At 51.9% G+C, this 16,470-nt stretch overlaps 1 protein-coding gene across 1 annotated transcript in view; it reads right to left on the bottom strand.

Moving 5' to 3' along the window:
* The window catches only part of Adcyap1r1 (ADCYAP receptor type I), a 108,659-nt gene extending 101,170 nt beyond the window's left edge, over window positions 1-7,489 (bottom strand). The window contains exon 1 of the mRNA XM_016005448.3: window positions 7,382-7,489. The gene's annotated coding sequence lies outside the window, so the exon portion shown is untranslated. The remainder of the gene's footprint in view (window positions 1-7,381) is intronic.
* Between the last annotated feature and the right edge of the window lie 8,981 nt (window positions 7,490-16,470).

Genomic DNA, 16,470 nt, shown 5'->3' with positions numbered 1-16,470 from the left:
CATAGTTGTGGATGGCCAGGAGCCCAACATCGAGGACTTGGCAGGCTGTGCTCTGAGACCTCACTCCTTGGCTTGTGGCTATACTTCCTTTTTCACATGGCTTCCCTTCTTTTTTGTCTCTGCCTCGATCACCTTTTCTCATCATGACACCAATATACTGGCTTGGAGCCTCCTCCCCAGTGACATCATTTTACCTTAAAAACTCAAAGTCCTACATAGGCTTCAGGTGCAGCTCAGTGGTAGAGCATCTACCTAGTGAGACCTCCACCCCCACCCAGCACTACCAAAAACACAAGTGAAGAAAGTTCTACATCTAAATGACCATACTCTGAACACTGAGGTTTGAAAGTTCACGATGTGGATTTGGGGGAGAACAGAGTACCCTTGGCACCTCCAGTCCTCAGGCCACAGCCATTTCATTTCATCTCACACCCTATGAGCTCACTGCCCTGCCATCCCCCCTCTACCCAGCTCCTCCAGCATCTCTCCTGCAGGAAGTCTCCTCCCTGCTCCAGCTGCATCCTCCTCCCACATCCCACCCTCTCGCCCCAGACCCTAGCCTCTCAGCCTGGGTTCCTGTGGGAAGCTGACCTCCCAGTTGGACCCGGCAACGCATAGGAGCAGGTCCATGCTGAGAGGTGAGGGCAGGAGATGGGATCGAGGTCTTGTGGTGCCTGAAGATGGCTGGGGAGAAAGTCAGGCCACTGGGACCTGAGGGCAGTGTTTTGAGACTTGGGGGCAGGAAGATGCCTGGTTCTATTTGTCCTTCCTACCCCCTGCCCAGTCCTCTTCAGTGGGAGGGACGGCTACCAGATGTTCCAGATGTCCCCAAAGACTCCTCCGCCTCCGATCCTGAGAGGGTCAAAAGGAAGCCCTGCAATTTCTGGGCGGAGAAAATCATGGCTCTGACTTTCCCTGTCCTCACCCCGACTCGTGCTTCGGATCCTTGCTGTCTCCTTATTGCCTGGACCAGTTGCTCTTTTGGCCGCTGGCCTCACAGCTGCAAGAGACTATGCCGTGGGTGAGAAAGAGTCCAAGGCAGGAGCCAATTAAGTCCTTGGGGTCTGGTATTTGTTTTCATCAGTGTGCCTTGGTCACTGGAGCAGTTTCTGGCACACAGGACAGCCGAAGTTCAACAGAAATGTTTGAATGCATGAGAAAGAAGGATGAGCAAACACTGTCTCTGACCTTTTGTGTATCTGTGGAGGTGGAGAGGCCCCTCTGGACCCAGCCAGTGAGGGTCCCTTGAAGCACCCAATGAGAAAGCAGAGAGGGTCCATGGTGTGGACTTGACCCATGACCCTGGGTCAGGAGAGCAAGGGTAGACAGGAAGTTCTAAATACTACTGAGCCGGTGGGTGCCCTGTCACTGAGCACATAAGGTAAATGCCTGGACATGAGCCAAAGCAAAGGGCCTTGGAGTCTGACCCACACCTGCCTTGACTCTGGCCATGGACCTAGTTGAACCCCTCCCTTTTGGTGCCCTCAGTTCCTAGTCTCCGGGATGGCAAGAAGGTATCAACGGCCCCTCTAACTCTGATGACCCTATTTCTCTTCACCCTTGGGAGATTCTATCCCAAGAAGGTAAGCAGTGGTCTCCCCAGAGATACTCAGAAAGGACTGTCCATCCTCGCAGGGCAAGGGGGAGCATGGGAGTTCAGATCGGTGAGAACTAGCTTTGCCCTGACTCCCACGCCTCCAGCCAGCCCTGCAGGCCTCAGCAACACTGAGCTCCATGGCCCCAGGGGTGCTGAAACAGCCATGAAGGCTTAAGAGACAGGGTCAAGGCCGTGGCATTCTCTGGGGGAACCCAGGCTGCCTGCATGGGCTCCAAAGAACACATGCAAAGCAGTTGGAAGGCCTCAGGCTGAGGCAGGAGGTAGGCTCTCAGCTCCTGCCTGGATGCAGGCTCCCTGTGTGGCCACAGTCCACCACTTTCTGACTACTCACTGGTAGTTTCTGAGCCCTGAAGAAGCAAAGCTGTGTCTGTGGTGCCCACAGGAAAGGTGTCCCAAACAGGTACATCCCACTGCAACCTATGCCCTCCCCCCGCCACCTCTGCCTGCTGTGAGCTCTGGGAGGGAAGGGCAGGTACCCTCTGCCTGGCATGTCTGTGTGGACAGGCTTCCTTACAAAGCACCTGGGGTGCTTGCTCAGGTTTGTGGCAAGCAGTATGGAGTCAGGTCCTGGCCTGAAGCAGGATCCCACACAGGGAAAGGCTAAGGGCAAAAAGAACATCACAAACAGATGGGTAGGGGATCCTGCCTTCAAGGAATCTAAAAGGGAAGTTTGGGGGAAGGTACGGGAGAAATCAGAGTTCCAATCTTTATATCTATTTTTATCCGATTTCATTTCCAAGCATTTTTTCTTTCCTTTTTTCATGTCACAAGATGCCATTTCTTCCTCATGATTATGACTTCTTTGGCATTTATAATGTGTAAGACATGGTGCGAACCAATTAATCATCACCAGTAGGTGAGATCTCACCTGCATGCAGTCTTGCCTGCAGAGGACACACAACTGGCCCAGGTCTGTACCAGGCTGGTATGTTCCCATTTCTCTAATGCCTGCCCTGGGCCAGGTGCTGTTGAACCTAATGAACAAAGATGTCTCCCTTTATGGAACACATTCCAATGCAGCAAACCAATGAGAAGCTAAGCGAATGAGTTAAGCTGCATTTCAGTAGGAGGCGACACACAGAAAACTGCAAAGAGAGGAAGTGGTGAAAGTCCTGGTTGCAGGAGCCATCTGCTCAGATGTGAGAAAATGACTCTTGCAAAGACCACCCCTGGCTCAGGAACAGTCAACAGACCTGCATGCTGGAACTAAGTCAATGAGGTAAAAGCAAGAGACGGACGGCCTCGAGAGGCAGGGCACACAAGACTTCCATGTGCTCACCAGTTTGCGTTGAGTGATTAAGGAACCTCCGGAAGGCTTGGCAATTAATTGATTGGATGGCAAAGGCACAAAGAGTCCAGGCAGTGGGCTGGGGAGTTGACTACTTAATGACTCCTCCCCTCACTTGGACCCCACAGAGGAAGAAGAGGCCAAGAGTACAGGACCCATTAGCCCTGGAAGTGAGCCCTGAGCCAGGGACTTGGGCCAGTGAAGGAAGGAGGTAGGCCTAAGGAGCAGCCATGCTGGGCTCTGAGGCACTCTGAGGATGTATGGGTCTGGGGGTATATCACCCCCCAGAAATGTGGTGGCAACCTGCCTCGGGCTGCTCACTGTGAGCTGAGTGGGAAAGAAGAGGAGCAAACTCCTGGGGATAAGTGAGTCTAGGTGCAGGGACTGCTTCACAGACGCCACCCAACCAGGCAGAACCCCCTAGCCTGGCCTACCCCCCACACCACAACAAGCCTCCAGATCACCAGAGGAAAGTATTGCTTCTAACCAACAGACTCCCTCAGTCCTGCCAGGGAGGCATCCTAAGGGGACTTGACAGGAACCATGGTTCAGGGAAGAGAAGGAAATGACCAAAGAGGTGGGGTAGTGAGCATCAGACCCCACACCTGGTTGTCGTCAGGGTACCCAGAACTCGGGGTACAGCTGCAGACAGATGGAGCAGGTGGCCCAGAGCCGAGCCCAGGAGCTGAGACTCTGAGCAAGCAGATGAAGTTCTCTGGGTCTCCATTTCTTATCTATGGAACGGGGCTGAATATTTCCAAACTTTATGAGGTTTAAAAGGTGAAACAGGGGACCCTAGAGATAGCTCGATGGTTAACTGGCTGCTCTTGCAAGGGACCCAGGTTCAAGTTCCCAGCACCCACATGGCAGCTCGCAACCATTGGCATAGGCTATTGGGAGTGTACATTCACAGCCTTGTGACTGTCTTCTCCAAGTCCTCAAAGGGGCATCATGGGACCAAGCATATAGAACCAGATAGCAGGTGTCCAGCGTGAGCGCAACTTAGGGTACTCCTTCAGGATCTCTGAGCAGAGCCCTTCGGGGGACTGTGCAGGGTGAGTACCTACTTTGGACATAGTCAGATGTATTCATAAGAGTAGACTGCATGGAGACTTTGCTGCCGGCCTGCTGGTAGAGGGGTCACATCCCATTGCTACCCAGGTGTGCACAAACCATGGAGCTAGCTGCCTCTTCCTTCACCTGCGAAGCAGGGCTGGGGAACAACTGTTCAGTGGCCCCCTTAAATGGTGTGCATGCACACACTGGAGTCCTAGAACAGTGCCTGGTGCTGGCTGGGATCATTTTTCATTGCCCAGTCACATGCAGCCAGTCCTTGGCGGCAGGCCAGCAGATTGTGTGCCAACAGATGCCATATGGGGCCTTGGGCTAGCACTTTTTCTCTCTGTGGCCTCCACACCATCGATCTAGGTTCTCCTGGGGACTGGTGGGTAAGAGCAAGGTGGTATATATCCACCATCTACCCTGCCCTGGAGCCTCTTTCAGACACCATCCACAGTCCATGAACAATACACTCAGTGGCTTGGATCACAGGATCACAGAGAGGTCTTTGCAGAGACACAAGAAGCTAGTAGTGTCCTCAACTGGAAAGCCTGGTCCCAGGTTCCCTATGTGAACATGGAGAGCCTTGAGCCCATACGGTCCGAAGGGGCCACGCCTGGAAATAGGGTTGAATGGAGTGATGCTTGGTTCACTGAGTTCGCTGTGTGGGTTCCCATAGTCAAGCTTCAGATCTTGAGGAGAGACAGAGCCAGGAGAACTGTTTTGGGACCCCAGGGTTTCTTCTTGGTGTATCCTGCACCCAACCACCAAGTATTAAAAAGCAGGTAAATCCTTCAAGACCCACACTGCTCAGCCACACAGGACCCAGAGAGCTCGCCTTCTCTCTGCTCAGGCACCACGCTCCTGTCACACAGCCCTGTCCTTAAGAGCTGTAGTGACAAACCTCACTACTCAGCCTCAGGGAGACTCAGTCTCTCCTCTCAGAGGTGAAGAGGACTGCGTCCACCTCCCTGGTGGAGAGGGATGCTGAGCTGTGGGAAAGGGAACAAAAGGCAACATGCAAACAGATAACACGGGCAGTCACTGGCCAAATAGGAGCTGGGCTTTCTCCTGTCTGTGCCTCTAAGGCAGGCCTTGTCCTCCCCAGAAGTCCCAACTCCCAGCAGACTCCTCCCCCAGCTTCTTCCGGGAGCCTGCTCTGTAAGCAGGTCTTGTGGTAGCAGCCTCAGCCTTAATTTTAGTTCGGGGCTGGGTAATTTCCCGTGATTACAGGCCCTGTCAGTATAGAAAGCACTCCAGCTGCTAGCAAGGCAGCAGACCTCATCAGAACAGGGCCAGGCACATGCTCACACATGTGCCTCACTGCTGGGAAGGCATGCTCCCTTTCATGTGTGTGCACCCAGAAACACCTTCATACTCACACACGCACACGGATGCATGCGCATTCGCATACACATGCACACTCAAGTGAACATTCACCTCATTCAGGACCAGGGTTCTCAGCCAAGCAGTGTGCAATCAGCCTGTGCCGTGTTCATCCTCCCAGAGAGAGCTCTCTGTGCCACGGTATCCTCTCCCTCCTCCAATCCCCATAGCAAAGGATGAGTCTGACAACAAGGAGAGATGATGGGGATAAAGGGGAACACTATGGGACAAGGTCTCGCGTATAGACCCCATTTTCCTGCCAGAATCTTCCTTCTGTCTCCCACCTGGGCTTTCCAGGCTAGCACTAGAAAGCAGTGTCCCATCTCTTTCCCCATAAGCACTCTGCGTTCCCATGCCTGTGTGTCATTGGACACTGCTGGTACTTGCCTGGCTTGATTGGGTCCCAGGAAGAGCATGTGCTGGAAAAACCCAGGTGGCCGTGCTAACGTTGGGGAAGCTTTAAGAAGTGGGGCCGCATGGCACATAAATTAAGTCAGAACCGCTCTTGGAAGGAAGTTATGGGGAACTGAGTTGATTCTCAAGAGAAAAGGGTGCTGCAAAGCTACTCCTGACAGACAGACTCCCCCTTCTTTCTTGCTCTATGACAGCTCCCCCCCCATTTCACAAGTGCTCCCAGTGTGATGTGTGCACCACGTGTTGAGACAGCCTAGAGGTCCTCACCATATCTGAGGTGTTGACCCCATGCCCTTGGGCATATCTAGGACTGTGAGTTAATTATGTGGCTGGCTTTTAGGAATCGCTCAACCTCAGGTATTTTGTCATAGCAACACAAAACGGCTTAAGACAGACATCTGCTATGGATCACGACTGGCTGTGACCCTCTCCATCTGTGGAGGTTTCATATTTGTGAGTTCCCTGATCTCTAGCCCCAAAGTCAATACTCACTACATTTTCACAGCCATTCTCAAATGTTCGAGTTGCTTCACACAACTCAGCCGAAGGAGAGGACACTCTGCCTTCTTGTTCCAGGTCCCGTAATTTTAAAAAGAGTTGCCACATCAGGGAGGTGACAAGGTCATGTTTTTGTCCCTATGGCATGGGCCGTGAAGGGCAAGAGGATCTCAGTTTGGGGTCTGCAGGGAACCTGTTGCGACATGAGATGGCTTATACATGGAAAGCAGAGACAAGAGGGTGGGTTAGGACACCCTGCTTAGACGGGTTGGGATGATCCTGACTGGTTGGCTGGGCTGGGGAGGAGATGGGGAGATGTGGAAGAACTGCTGACGTGAGGAAGAAGTGCTGATGGGAAAGCCAGTCTTGGTGGCGCAGGGAGCCAGGCTGGGAGAGCAGAGCGACCCTTCGTGGGGTATCTTACGGAACAACCACACATACAAACTTGAGTCTTGGGGGGGACCACTTGGCCACCTCTGGTGTGCCCAGTGAGAGGTCTATCTGTGAAGGCTTCCTGGGCCTCACATGGCATCCTGGAGATTTGTTCTCCATCCTATCACCGTCTACAGGTAGATTCCCGTGCTCCAGCAACACGGAGCCCAGCTTTGGGCACTTCCATACACAGTCAATCGCTGAGACTCATCTGATGAACAGAGTCTTGCCTCTGCCCCCTTGCCAGCTCCCTTCCCAGGCTTTCTCCCCTCAAACCCATCTCTACTGCTGCCTTGATAGTTCAGCCACCCTGAAGGCCTGCATCTCACATGTCTTTGTTCTCCATCCTCCCGTGTCCTTGGGACAAAGCCAGGCCTGGAGCTCTGATCCCTGACTCTGTGGTGTCCCCGGGTACAGGCTGCTAGATGGTGGCAGGACACACATGGTTATGGAGTCCAAGCTCCACGTTCCTATGGGCCTGAGTAAGGGGCTCCCAAGAGGGCCTGGACAATGGGCAGCACTGTAACCTGGCCTATCCAATGTGTTGAGCCCTTGATGTAGAAAGGTTAGCTTCAGAGGCAACCACACAGTAAGGGCTGCTGGCTTAGCGGCTGAAGGCCTTCAGGGAGGATCTGGAGGACGTGAGAAGCCCTCATCCTCCACCTAGTCTGCTCCCGTCTGCTTACCTCACATCACGATATCCAAGGCCACTGGATGTCTGGGAGGGACTCTGTGAAGGCCATCTGTCCAGCAAGAGCCCAGAACTACACATGCCAGAGTCACGCCCAGCAGAGCTCTGGACCATGCCGGTGCCATGGCGATGCCATCTCGGCCAGCCTTTCCCAGCCTGGTAACCATGGGAATGTACTCGGGGCTGCAGCTGCTTATGCAATGCCTCTGAGGGAGGGAGGCTCACGGACCCACCTACTTGCTGCAAGGAAGCCAGAGCCCCAAAAGAGTCCGTGAGCGTGTATGTCACCCACCTGCGACCCGCCCCCCGGAGGGCAGGTGGAAAGCCACACATTCTCAATCATGTACACAACACCCTGCCTGGGTTGGAATGGCCCTGAATGGGGGAAAAAGGGGTAGGAAAGGCAAAGTGGGGGCAGAGGAAAACGCTGACTAGCTGCTAGTAGTTGGCCGTTTGCATACAGGAAGGCTCCAGCCACCTCTGGCAGTCCCAGCACCCAGATGTTTTGTATCATAGATGCAGGACAGCTAGCTGCTTTATGGGTATTCTGGTTTCATTGCCCTCAATCTGGGAGCTGGGGCCTCCTAGGGGGAGGAATGAAGACATGAGATGAGCGTAGGCTTGAGAGCCAGCCAGGAAGTGCACTGTCCACAGGAAGAGGTTCATACACATGAGTGAGCCAACCAGAGCAGACTGGGAGGGGGAAAAAACCCAACCCTGCTGTTTCTTGTTATGTTCAAACGCCACAATGTATCATCAAGGGCTCCAGGGCCCGAGCCTCTGGTAGCCCCAGCAGCTGCAGGGTAAAGCCATCACAAGTGGCATCCAGAAGAGTCCAGGTCCTGGGCTTCCTGTAGCAATGGCTGCTTCCCCAGGTCCTCTCCATCCTGATCCTGACTTTCTCTCTGTGCTGTCCCCCCCATGTTAAGTTGTACTTCTTGAGATTCCTGGTCTTCTTCAGGGTTCCCAAAGTTCCGGAGACTCGGGCTCAAGTTCTCCTGGCCCCTCAAACCCCAGCCTTCCTCTTGGCTGACAGTAATGCCCAGACTAATGGTCAGCACCCAGCCCAGCAGTCCCCTCTCTCCTTGCCTCCAGAGGCCCCCTCAACTCCACACAGTCTCCTCTTTCACTCTTTCAGGACCCCTGGAAGCAGCTGCATGCTGCCCCAAGAGTGCTGTAAAGCCTGCTGCCTGGATAAAAACCTCATCTCCTCCCAGGGCTCCTCCTCAGCAACTCTGCTCCACCCTGAGCATCCCAGGTCCACGTCCCATTCAGTCGGCATCCTTCCCCTTAGCTCCATGCCCACTGCATAAGTCCTCTTGCAAATGTCGTCAAGTCTCTTGTTCCCTGTCTCTGAGAAAGCCTAATCCTGCCTTCGCTAGTTGAGGTGCCTACATTATTAATACTGTCTGGAAGTCCCCATGTGCCCTGTCCTCCTGCTTTGTAGCCCCCAGATACTATCGTTTCCCATCACCATGCGTCCACAAGATTGCACCTCCTATCTACCACCTCAGCTCCAGCCAACCGTGAACCTAGCTATCATGGTAGACTAGGAATGAGCAGCTCACCCCCCTCTACTGCCCACTGTCATGCCAAGCCTCGTGAGCCTCTGCTACTACCTCTAGGCAGATACCCTCTTCCCAGCTGTGCCCCGCCCCCCACACCTGTGTTCTTGGTCCTCCTCGGTGTCCAGCCACCTTCCCTTGATTTCTTCACACCCTCGGTCCTCAGTGGCTCCATCTCCATCTGAACGGCATTTGTGCCCAATTCCTCCCAGCCAAACACAGCCACACCTGCCTGGGTCCACTTGGACCTAGAATTGCCTCCTGTTGCCTAGGATGCTCCCTCCCGTCCCGGGCACACCTCCGTCAGGAGCTGCTGCATACACTGCCCCCACTTTCCCACGGCCCATTCACTTCTCAGTACCCTTCTGTCTGGCTCCCACGTCTGCCAGTCCTCTGCCAAATTTGCTCTTGCTGTGCGCGGTGCTGCCAAATCCTGGATGCGTCTCCAGCCTCCTCTTGAAAGGCTGCTCAGCAGTGCTCAGACCCTTCGCCAGAAACTCCTTGCCACACTCTTTGTTTGGCCCCATGATTCCACCGTTCATCTGCTTTCCTCCCACCTCTCTGGCTGTTCCTTCTCAGCCTCCTCAGGAACTCCGGCTTCTCAGTCAGACCCGGGAGGAAGTCTGGAAAGCCGGTGTTGTTCCCCGTGAGGTGGCTTCACCCCATGCTCTTGGTGTTGAAACCCAGTCATAGTCCAGCCGCCGCCATCCCCAGCTCCAAACTAGATCTCTTTCAACCCCACCGCTTCCTGTGGCCCACGGACATCTCATGTGTACCTCACTGGAAATTTCATGGCTACCCCTATGGATCTGCTCAGACAGATCGCCACTCTCCCCTAACACTCTCTCCTCTCTGTCTCTGCACACACCGAGACACCTCTGAGAAACTTTGCTTCTCACATTAGCTTCAACTGTTAACACCTTTTAAGTCTGCCCTTGTGGCTTAAACTATCATCTCCCTAGTGAGAGCCCCCGATTTGGATCTCACTGCTTTTGGTAGAGGTCTCTGCTTGAAATTCAGTCTGCACATACCAGCTTGGCCGAGGGGGAGCGGACTATTTTAAATGTATAACCTTCATTATTTCAGACACTTTCGATAGCTCTTGGGATAAAACCTCCCTCTCGTGGCTCTCCTGGCACTTTGCTATCTGGGTATGGCCTGGCCTGCCACACTGTGGTCTTGGTCATCTTCTCCTTTCCTCACTGAAATTCATCCACTAGTCCCCTCAATGCCAAGTTCCTCCCTGCCACTGGGCCTTTGCACATATTCTTTCCTCTACCTGGGCTTCACCTAGCCAATGCATATTCATGGTCTAACTCAGCTTAGATATGCCTTCCTACAGGGACTGCCTTCAAAAAATAACCACCACCACCACAACAAGATCCCCACACTATGGCCCTCCAGACCCTTGTTCTCTGCACATTTGACTTTTCTTTTTCAGACTTATGGCTAGTACAGTTTTGAGAGTGGTCATTTGTCTCCCTGTGCTGAACATCTGTCACATTAGTGGCTGGCCAGCTTGTTTGGAATGACCTTCCTATGTTTGAGGCACTTGCTACACAAGGAGGACCCTGCCATGGTGCTAGCTACACCTTGCTGTCCCAGCCCTGCCGAAGTAAGGTGGCAGGGTCAGGACTGAAGCTCTCTCCATCAGTAAAAGCTCCATGGGACTGGGTTGGAAGAAGGCAACACAAGGAGTCCAGGACCAGGTAGGGCTGGGGTTTTGAGAAGCCATGGCAGTAAGAGACTTCAGCGTCTCAGGACAGCCAGGCAGGGTTTCTGGCATTCTGTCTCCAGTATTACTGGTGCGAACCGCTACGTCTGTGACTAAAGACAGTGGGAGACAATACTGGCCCTGGTGGTGTGAGATGCGCACTGCTCGTGGCTACTCGGCCTCTACCCTGAGTCCCAGCCCCCCAGAGACCAAAGACCCCACAAAGGCCTTGACAGCATCGTGTTCCTGCAGAGTGGAGAGTGAAATGGAGGCATTCTTAACACCCTCTGCACTCATCGAGGTTCTTCAGAAAGATGAAGTGTGTGTGCGTGCCGGCGTCACGTGTTCATGTGTGAGTGTGTGTGTGTGTGTGTGTGTGTGTGTGTGTGTGTGTGTGTGTTTGTATGTGTGTGTGTGCATGTTGTGTTGCTGTGAATCAAACCCAGGACCTTGTACTTCCTAGGAAAGTGGTCTACCACCCTACCACTAAGCTGTCCCCTCCGTCTTAAAAAGAAATGGACATAGCACTGGCTCATGTAGTTATGGAAGTCTGCTCACTGGGAGTCTTGTGAAGGCCTGGGCGCTTTACTGGAAGGCCCGAGAACTAGAGGCAGTCAGGCAGAAAGCGCATGTTGCAGCTCAACGGTCAGACAGAGGAGGTGTGCACCCAATCTTCAAATTTTTCTGTTCTCTTCAGACCTTGGAGAGTGGGACAGTATCCACTGACCTCGGGAAAGGTTAAGTGCTTGACTTGGCCTACACATCCTTACAGTCCATAAACAACTCCTAGTTAGATGCCCCTGTCCAGTGAACACATCAGTCTCGAAACCCTGAGAAGACCACCGCTATCTCCAGACTCTAGCACACCCACTGTCACTGAGCCTGATACTTGTCTAATGATGACACCGGGTGTCCTGTTTCCCGAGGGACTGCAGAACCAGGTCTGAGGCTCATCGTCCTCCACATTTCCTCGAAGCACGGTTCTCGGCACTGAAATCAGACACAGTCTTGAGCCACGGTCTTGTCACCTGGGCAGCAGAACCAGGACACGCCCTGTGCAGCCCAGCCCAGCTGGGTTCCAAGATACACAGTCAGCCAAGTACTTGTTCCCTAGCCACCCCTGCCTTCGCCCATACCCTCTGCCCTGATCGTCCACATCCAACATGGCTGTTCTCACATCCAGCCCCATGCTCTATCGTAGGGCTTTGCACACTCCTAGGAGTGGAGGTGCCCCAGCACCAAGGAAAGTCCTTTCCTTCCTCCCTCCCTCCCTCTCTTCCTCCCTCCCTCCCTCTCTCCCTCTCTCCCTCCCTTCCTTTCCTTTCTTTCTGTCTCCATACAAAACTCCTCTCAGGATCTGAAGAGAGGTGCCGAGAGGAGCATGTGGATTGGAAAACAGAAAAGAACTTTTCCTCAAAAAAGCCAGGGTCCCTAGGAAGCTCCCTGTGGCTTGACCCTTGTACATAGACTCATGGGATAGTGATTTTCCTGTCCTGGCTCCTCAGAGCTCCCTCTCCCTTCTTCCAGGACCCTCCTTTCCCCTGCCCCCCCCCCTGCCCTTCTTCCACCAGCCTCTTAGACTTGCTGAGCCCCAAGCCAGATTCTGTGAGTCTCCTCTCCCTCTCCAGGTCAGGACCTCCTCCAGGGAGTACCAACTGCTCAGTTCCCAATCTTAGCCACAGTTCATATGCCACCTGGTGGCCAGGATGAACATTGCCTTTCCTCTTCCCCAAGTGTTTTTTCCATATGTGGATTCTACCACTGAACTAACTATACACCAGGCCAAGCAGTGTCCTTCAAGAAAACCCTCAGACATCACCTTCTAGACATTCTCTCCTGACACCGAGGGAAAGCCAAGATTCTGAGAGAGGAAGAGTTTGCCAGTCAAGAGATTTACCATGAACTTGCATGTGCAGATATATTCTAAGTCTGCAGAGCCCTTTCACAGAGTAGATTAAAGAAATGGTAGGCAAAATCATGATGGGGAAAGCTATAGAGACAACCAAACCAAGCTAATGGGAACTCATGAACTTTAGACCAACAGCTGTAGAGCCTGCATGGGACTGGATTAGACCCTCTGCATAAGCGAGACAGTTGTGTAGCTTGGTCTGCTTAAGGGGCCCCTGGCAGTAGAATCAGGATCCATCCCTGGTGCATGAGCTGGCTTTTTGGAGCCCAGTGCCTATGGTGGGACACCTTGCACAGCCTTGATGCAGGGGGAGGGCTTGGACCTGCCTCAACTGAATGTACCAGACTTTGCTGACTCCCCATGGGAGACTTTACCTTTTTGGAGGAGGGAACTGGGGATGGGTGGGTTAGTGGGGAAGCTGGGGAGAGAATGGGAGGAGGGAAGAGAGGAGGATCTGTGGTTGGTATGTAAAATGAATAAAAAATTTCTTGATAAAGAAAAGAAAAAAAGAAATGGTGGCAATTTAAAGCTCAGAATGAAATTGGAAGGGACTAAGAATTAACCACAATAAAACTCCTAGCACCAGATGCATAATTCCCAAAGCCATTGTTTCCACCAAAGCTGACAGCATAAGCTTCATTAGGAAAGTACTACCCAGCCACTAACTAGCATTTACTGCCACTAACCATTAACTAGCAACTAACTTCCCATTAACCACTAACACTAAGCACTAACTCTAGACCCTAACTGCTAACACTAACTAGCCACTCACCACTAATTAACCACTAAGGTTAACACTAACTGAGCTAACACTAACCATTAATCAACACCACTCCAATAGTGCAACACCAGTCAGAATATTATTGAAAGGTGTTTCCATGGGAACAGTGCAGGAAATCCATCACATTGTCACAGTCATGGAAGCACTAAACCACCTTTGCGGGAGCAGTATTTTGGATACAAGAATCCTAGGTCTAGGAGAATTGACTCTGGAAGTCTCTGTTCATTCCAAATACCCACTTTGTCAAAGTTCACAGAGAATTTCATGAAAGAAAGTTTGCCACCACAGCTATCTACTTTAAAAAAAGAAAGAAAGAAAGAAAAGAAGAGGAAGGAGTAGAAAGAGCAGGATGAAGAAGATGGAAGAGGAAGAGGAGGGGGGAGAAGAAGGAAGTAAAGAAGAAGAGGAGGAGGGAGAAGTCTTCACCCAAGACAAGTTCATAAATAACCATCAGCTAAATAAAGGACATCATACAGACTTTGCAAACTTCAGAGCAGAAAAAAAAAAAGAAATCTGCAAATATCCTGCAGCAACTTTCACTAATCACTGTGGCCGCTTTACACTCCCACCAGGGATGTGTGAGTTCCAGTCTCTCCACATCCTTAACAACATCTGTTATTGTCTAGTTTTCTTCATTACCCTCATTGTCCTAAGTGTGGTTGTATCTCAGTGTGGATTTATCAGCATTTTCCTAATGACTGCTGCTGCTGACCACCCTCCTATGGGCTTATTGTCTTTGAATGTTATTTTTAAGCATAACGACAAGAAGCAAACTAACAAATTTATTATGACACCAAAATGTTGCTGAAATGCAGAGGGGAAAGAAATCTTTCAGGAAACAAATCTTAGGATGTGTGTCTTGGTATATGAATGAATACAGCTGGCTTTTATTTTATTTGTAACCCCTTCTGTATGCCCCAAGTGGCGTAATGACTGTTAATTACTTGTGTGATCTGAGACTAGAGGCAGGAACGTACTGTGGCTTTTAGATAGGACCACACTGAATTTGACATTTGCCTGCCACCTTCCAAGACAGAAGCCCTGTAGCAGGACATCACGGGCTTCATACAGCTGCACCCCTCTCAGGAGCCCTCCTGAATGTGAGAGGAAAATGTCATCCTCCCCCATCAGACACACCTGCACACCAGCAGGCTAGCCTTTCTGTTCCCAGTACATAGGAAAGGAAGCCTGGATAGAAAATGTGGCCATGCAAGATGAGCAAATCCTTCCTACAACACAAGACCGCAGGGCATCCCAGAGCCACAAGCAAGGTCTGGAACAAAGGAAGTAGCACCTGGACTTCAGCCCAAGTGGGCAGGGACTAGAGCAGTGGTTCTCAATCTTCCTAATGCTTCAACCCTTTAATACAGTTCCTCGTGTCGTGGTGACCCCCAGCCATAAAATTATTTCCATTGCTACTTCATAACTGTAATTTTGCTACTGTTATATATCATGATGTAAATATCTGATATTCAAGACATCTGTTATGCAACCCCTGTGAAAGGGTAACTTGACTCCTGAGGGGGTCGCGCCCCACATGTTAAGAACCACTGGGCTAGATAGACAGACTAGGAGATCTGAGCTCTTGGGGCAGCGAGAGGGCTGTGTAGTACGGGCAAGGCTTCCTGCTAGGGTGGAGCTGGGCTCTGCAGAGCACGACTGCTGTGGTAGACCAAAAGAAGAGGGGTTGTATGCTGACACAACACTGTGCGTACTTCTTCCTGTCCTAATTAAATCCCCCACCCCATCAGGCAGCGAACAAGTCCCCGAGGACAGCGCCTGCTCTCTTCCTCCTTCCTCCTGCCAAGGAGGAGGGCGGAAGATGATGGAGAGTGAGGATGTGTGGCATCAAGAAAGCCTGCATTGAGAGAGAGCAGCTGGCGGTAGGCTCGGACATAGAAGGACGTACGTTAGTATCTGAACGGGAAATGGCCCCCATAAGCCCGTATGTTTGAACACTCGGTCCCTAGATAGCACTGTCCAGGGAGGCTGTAGAGACTTCAGAGTGAGGCCTTGGTGGAAGAGATGGGTTACTGGAGAATGGGCACTACGGATTACAGCCTGGCCTGATTCTGGTTCTGGCCAGATCCCCCACCTTCCTGACCGTTGATGCAGTGAAACCAACTGTCTCGCAACCCAGCTCTTCCAGGTGGACCCGTTTCTCCCAACCAAGCTTTCCCACCATGGGGAAGTGCGCCCTCTTAAACGGTGAGCTGAAATCAATTCTCTTTCCCTTCAGTTGCCTCTTTCTGGTATTTGTTCAGGAGAACAAAAGAGAAAGGTGTAAAGCTGGAGACTCCCACCTCTCTGGAAAAAACAGAGATGTGAGCAGTTTCCAGACCAAGCCCAGAAGGCTAACAGCAGCAAGAAGAGCTGTTCACGCTTGTTTGACATTAGAGGAAAGGGACCAACAGCCTGCTGCCACTTTACACCCATTTAGCTTGTAAACATTGGAAGGAAGGCGGGTGCCAAGTGCTCCTGGGGCTACAGGACTGCCGAACAGCAAGGGCTGCTAGGGTGCTGATGCACAAGCTTGCAATCTGGCACTCCTGAGTCATATGGAAAGGGGGGGGGTGTGACTGATGCCCGGGGCTCTGTTCCTGGTAAGTCCCAGAGAAAAGCTTGTCTTACAGTCCTTGGAAGGACAGGCAGATGGGCACTCACCTAGAGGGAGGGGGACTGGGTAACCCGTGGGCAATGGTGTCAGGTGGCCCAGTTCAGTCAAAACAGGGGACCAGATGTACACCCAGCAATGCAGTGGAGCTCTTAAAAGCGCAGTGCTTGGGGGGAAATGTTAGCGGCAGGATGAGACACATAACGGATAGCATTTATTTGAATTCGAACACAGACACGTGGCACACTCCACATTTGCAAGACACATAGAAATGCAAAGATTAGCATCTTTGCCTGTGGAGGAGGAGGGGATGGGAGGAGGGGTCAGGACAAAAGAGAGTGCTTTTAAAAAATAAATAAAACATGAGAATTCTTATAGAGACAAATGGCGATAAGGCAGCTGGAGCCAAGGAGTGAGGAATGCACCGGAAGTACAAATAAAGGCTGCTACAGAGCTCCCCTTCAGAGCCACATTGACTCAACCACAGATCATTCACAAACA

The sequence above is a fragment of the Peromyscus maniculatus genome, chromosome 3 (genome assembly GCF_049852395.1).
Source record: "Peromyscus maniculatus bairdii isolate BWxNUB_F1_BW_parent chromosome 3, HU_Pman_BW_mat_3.1, whole genome shotgun sequence".
In the NCBI taxonomy this organism is placed as follows: Eukaryota; Metazoa; Chordata; class Mammalia; order Rodentia; family Cricetidae; genus Peromyscus; species Peromyscus maniculatus.
Note: the sequence above shows the minus strand (reverse complement) of the source record. Positions and strands in the feature narration are given on the sequence as shown.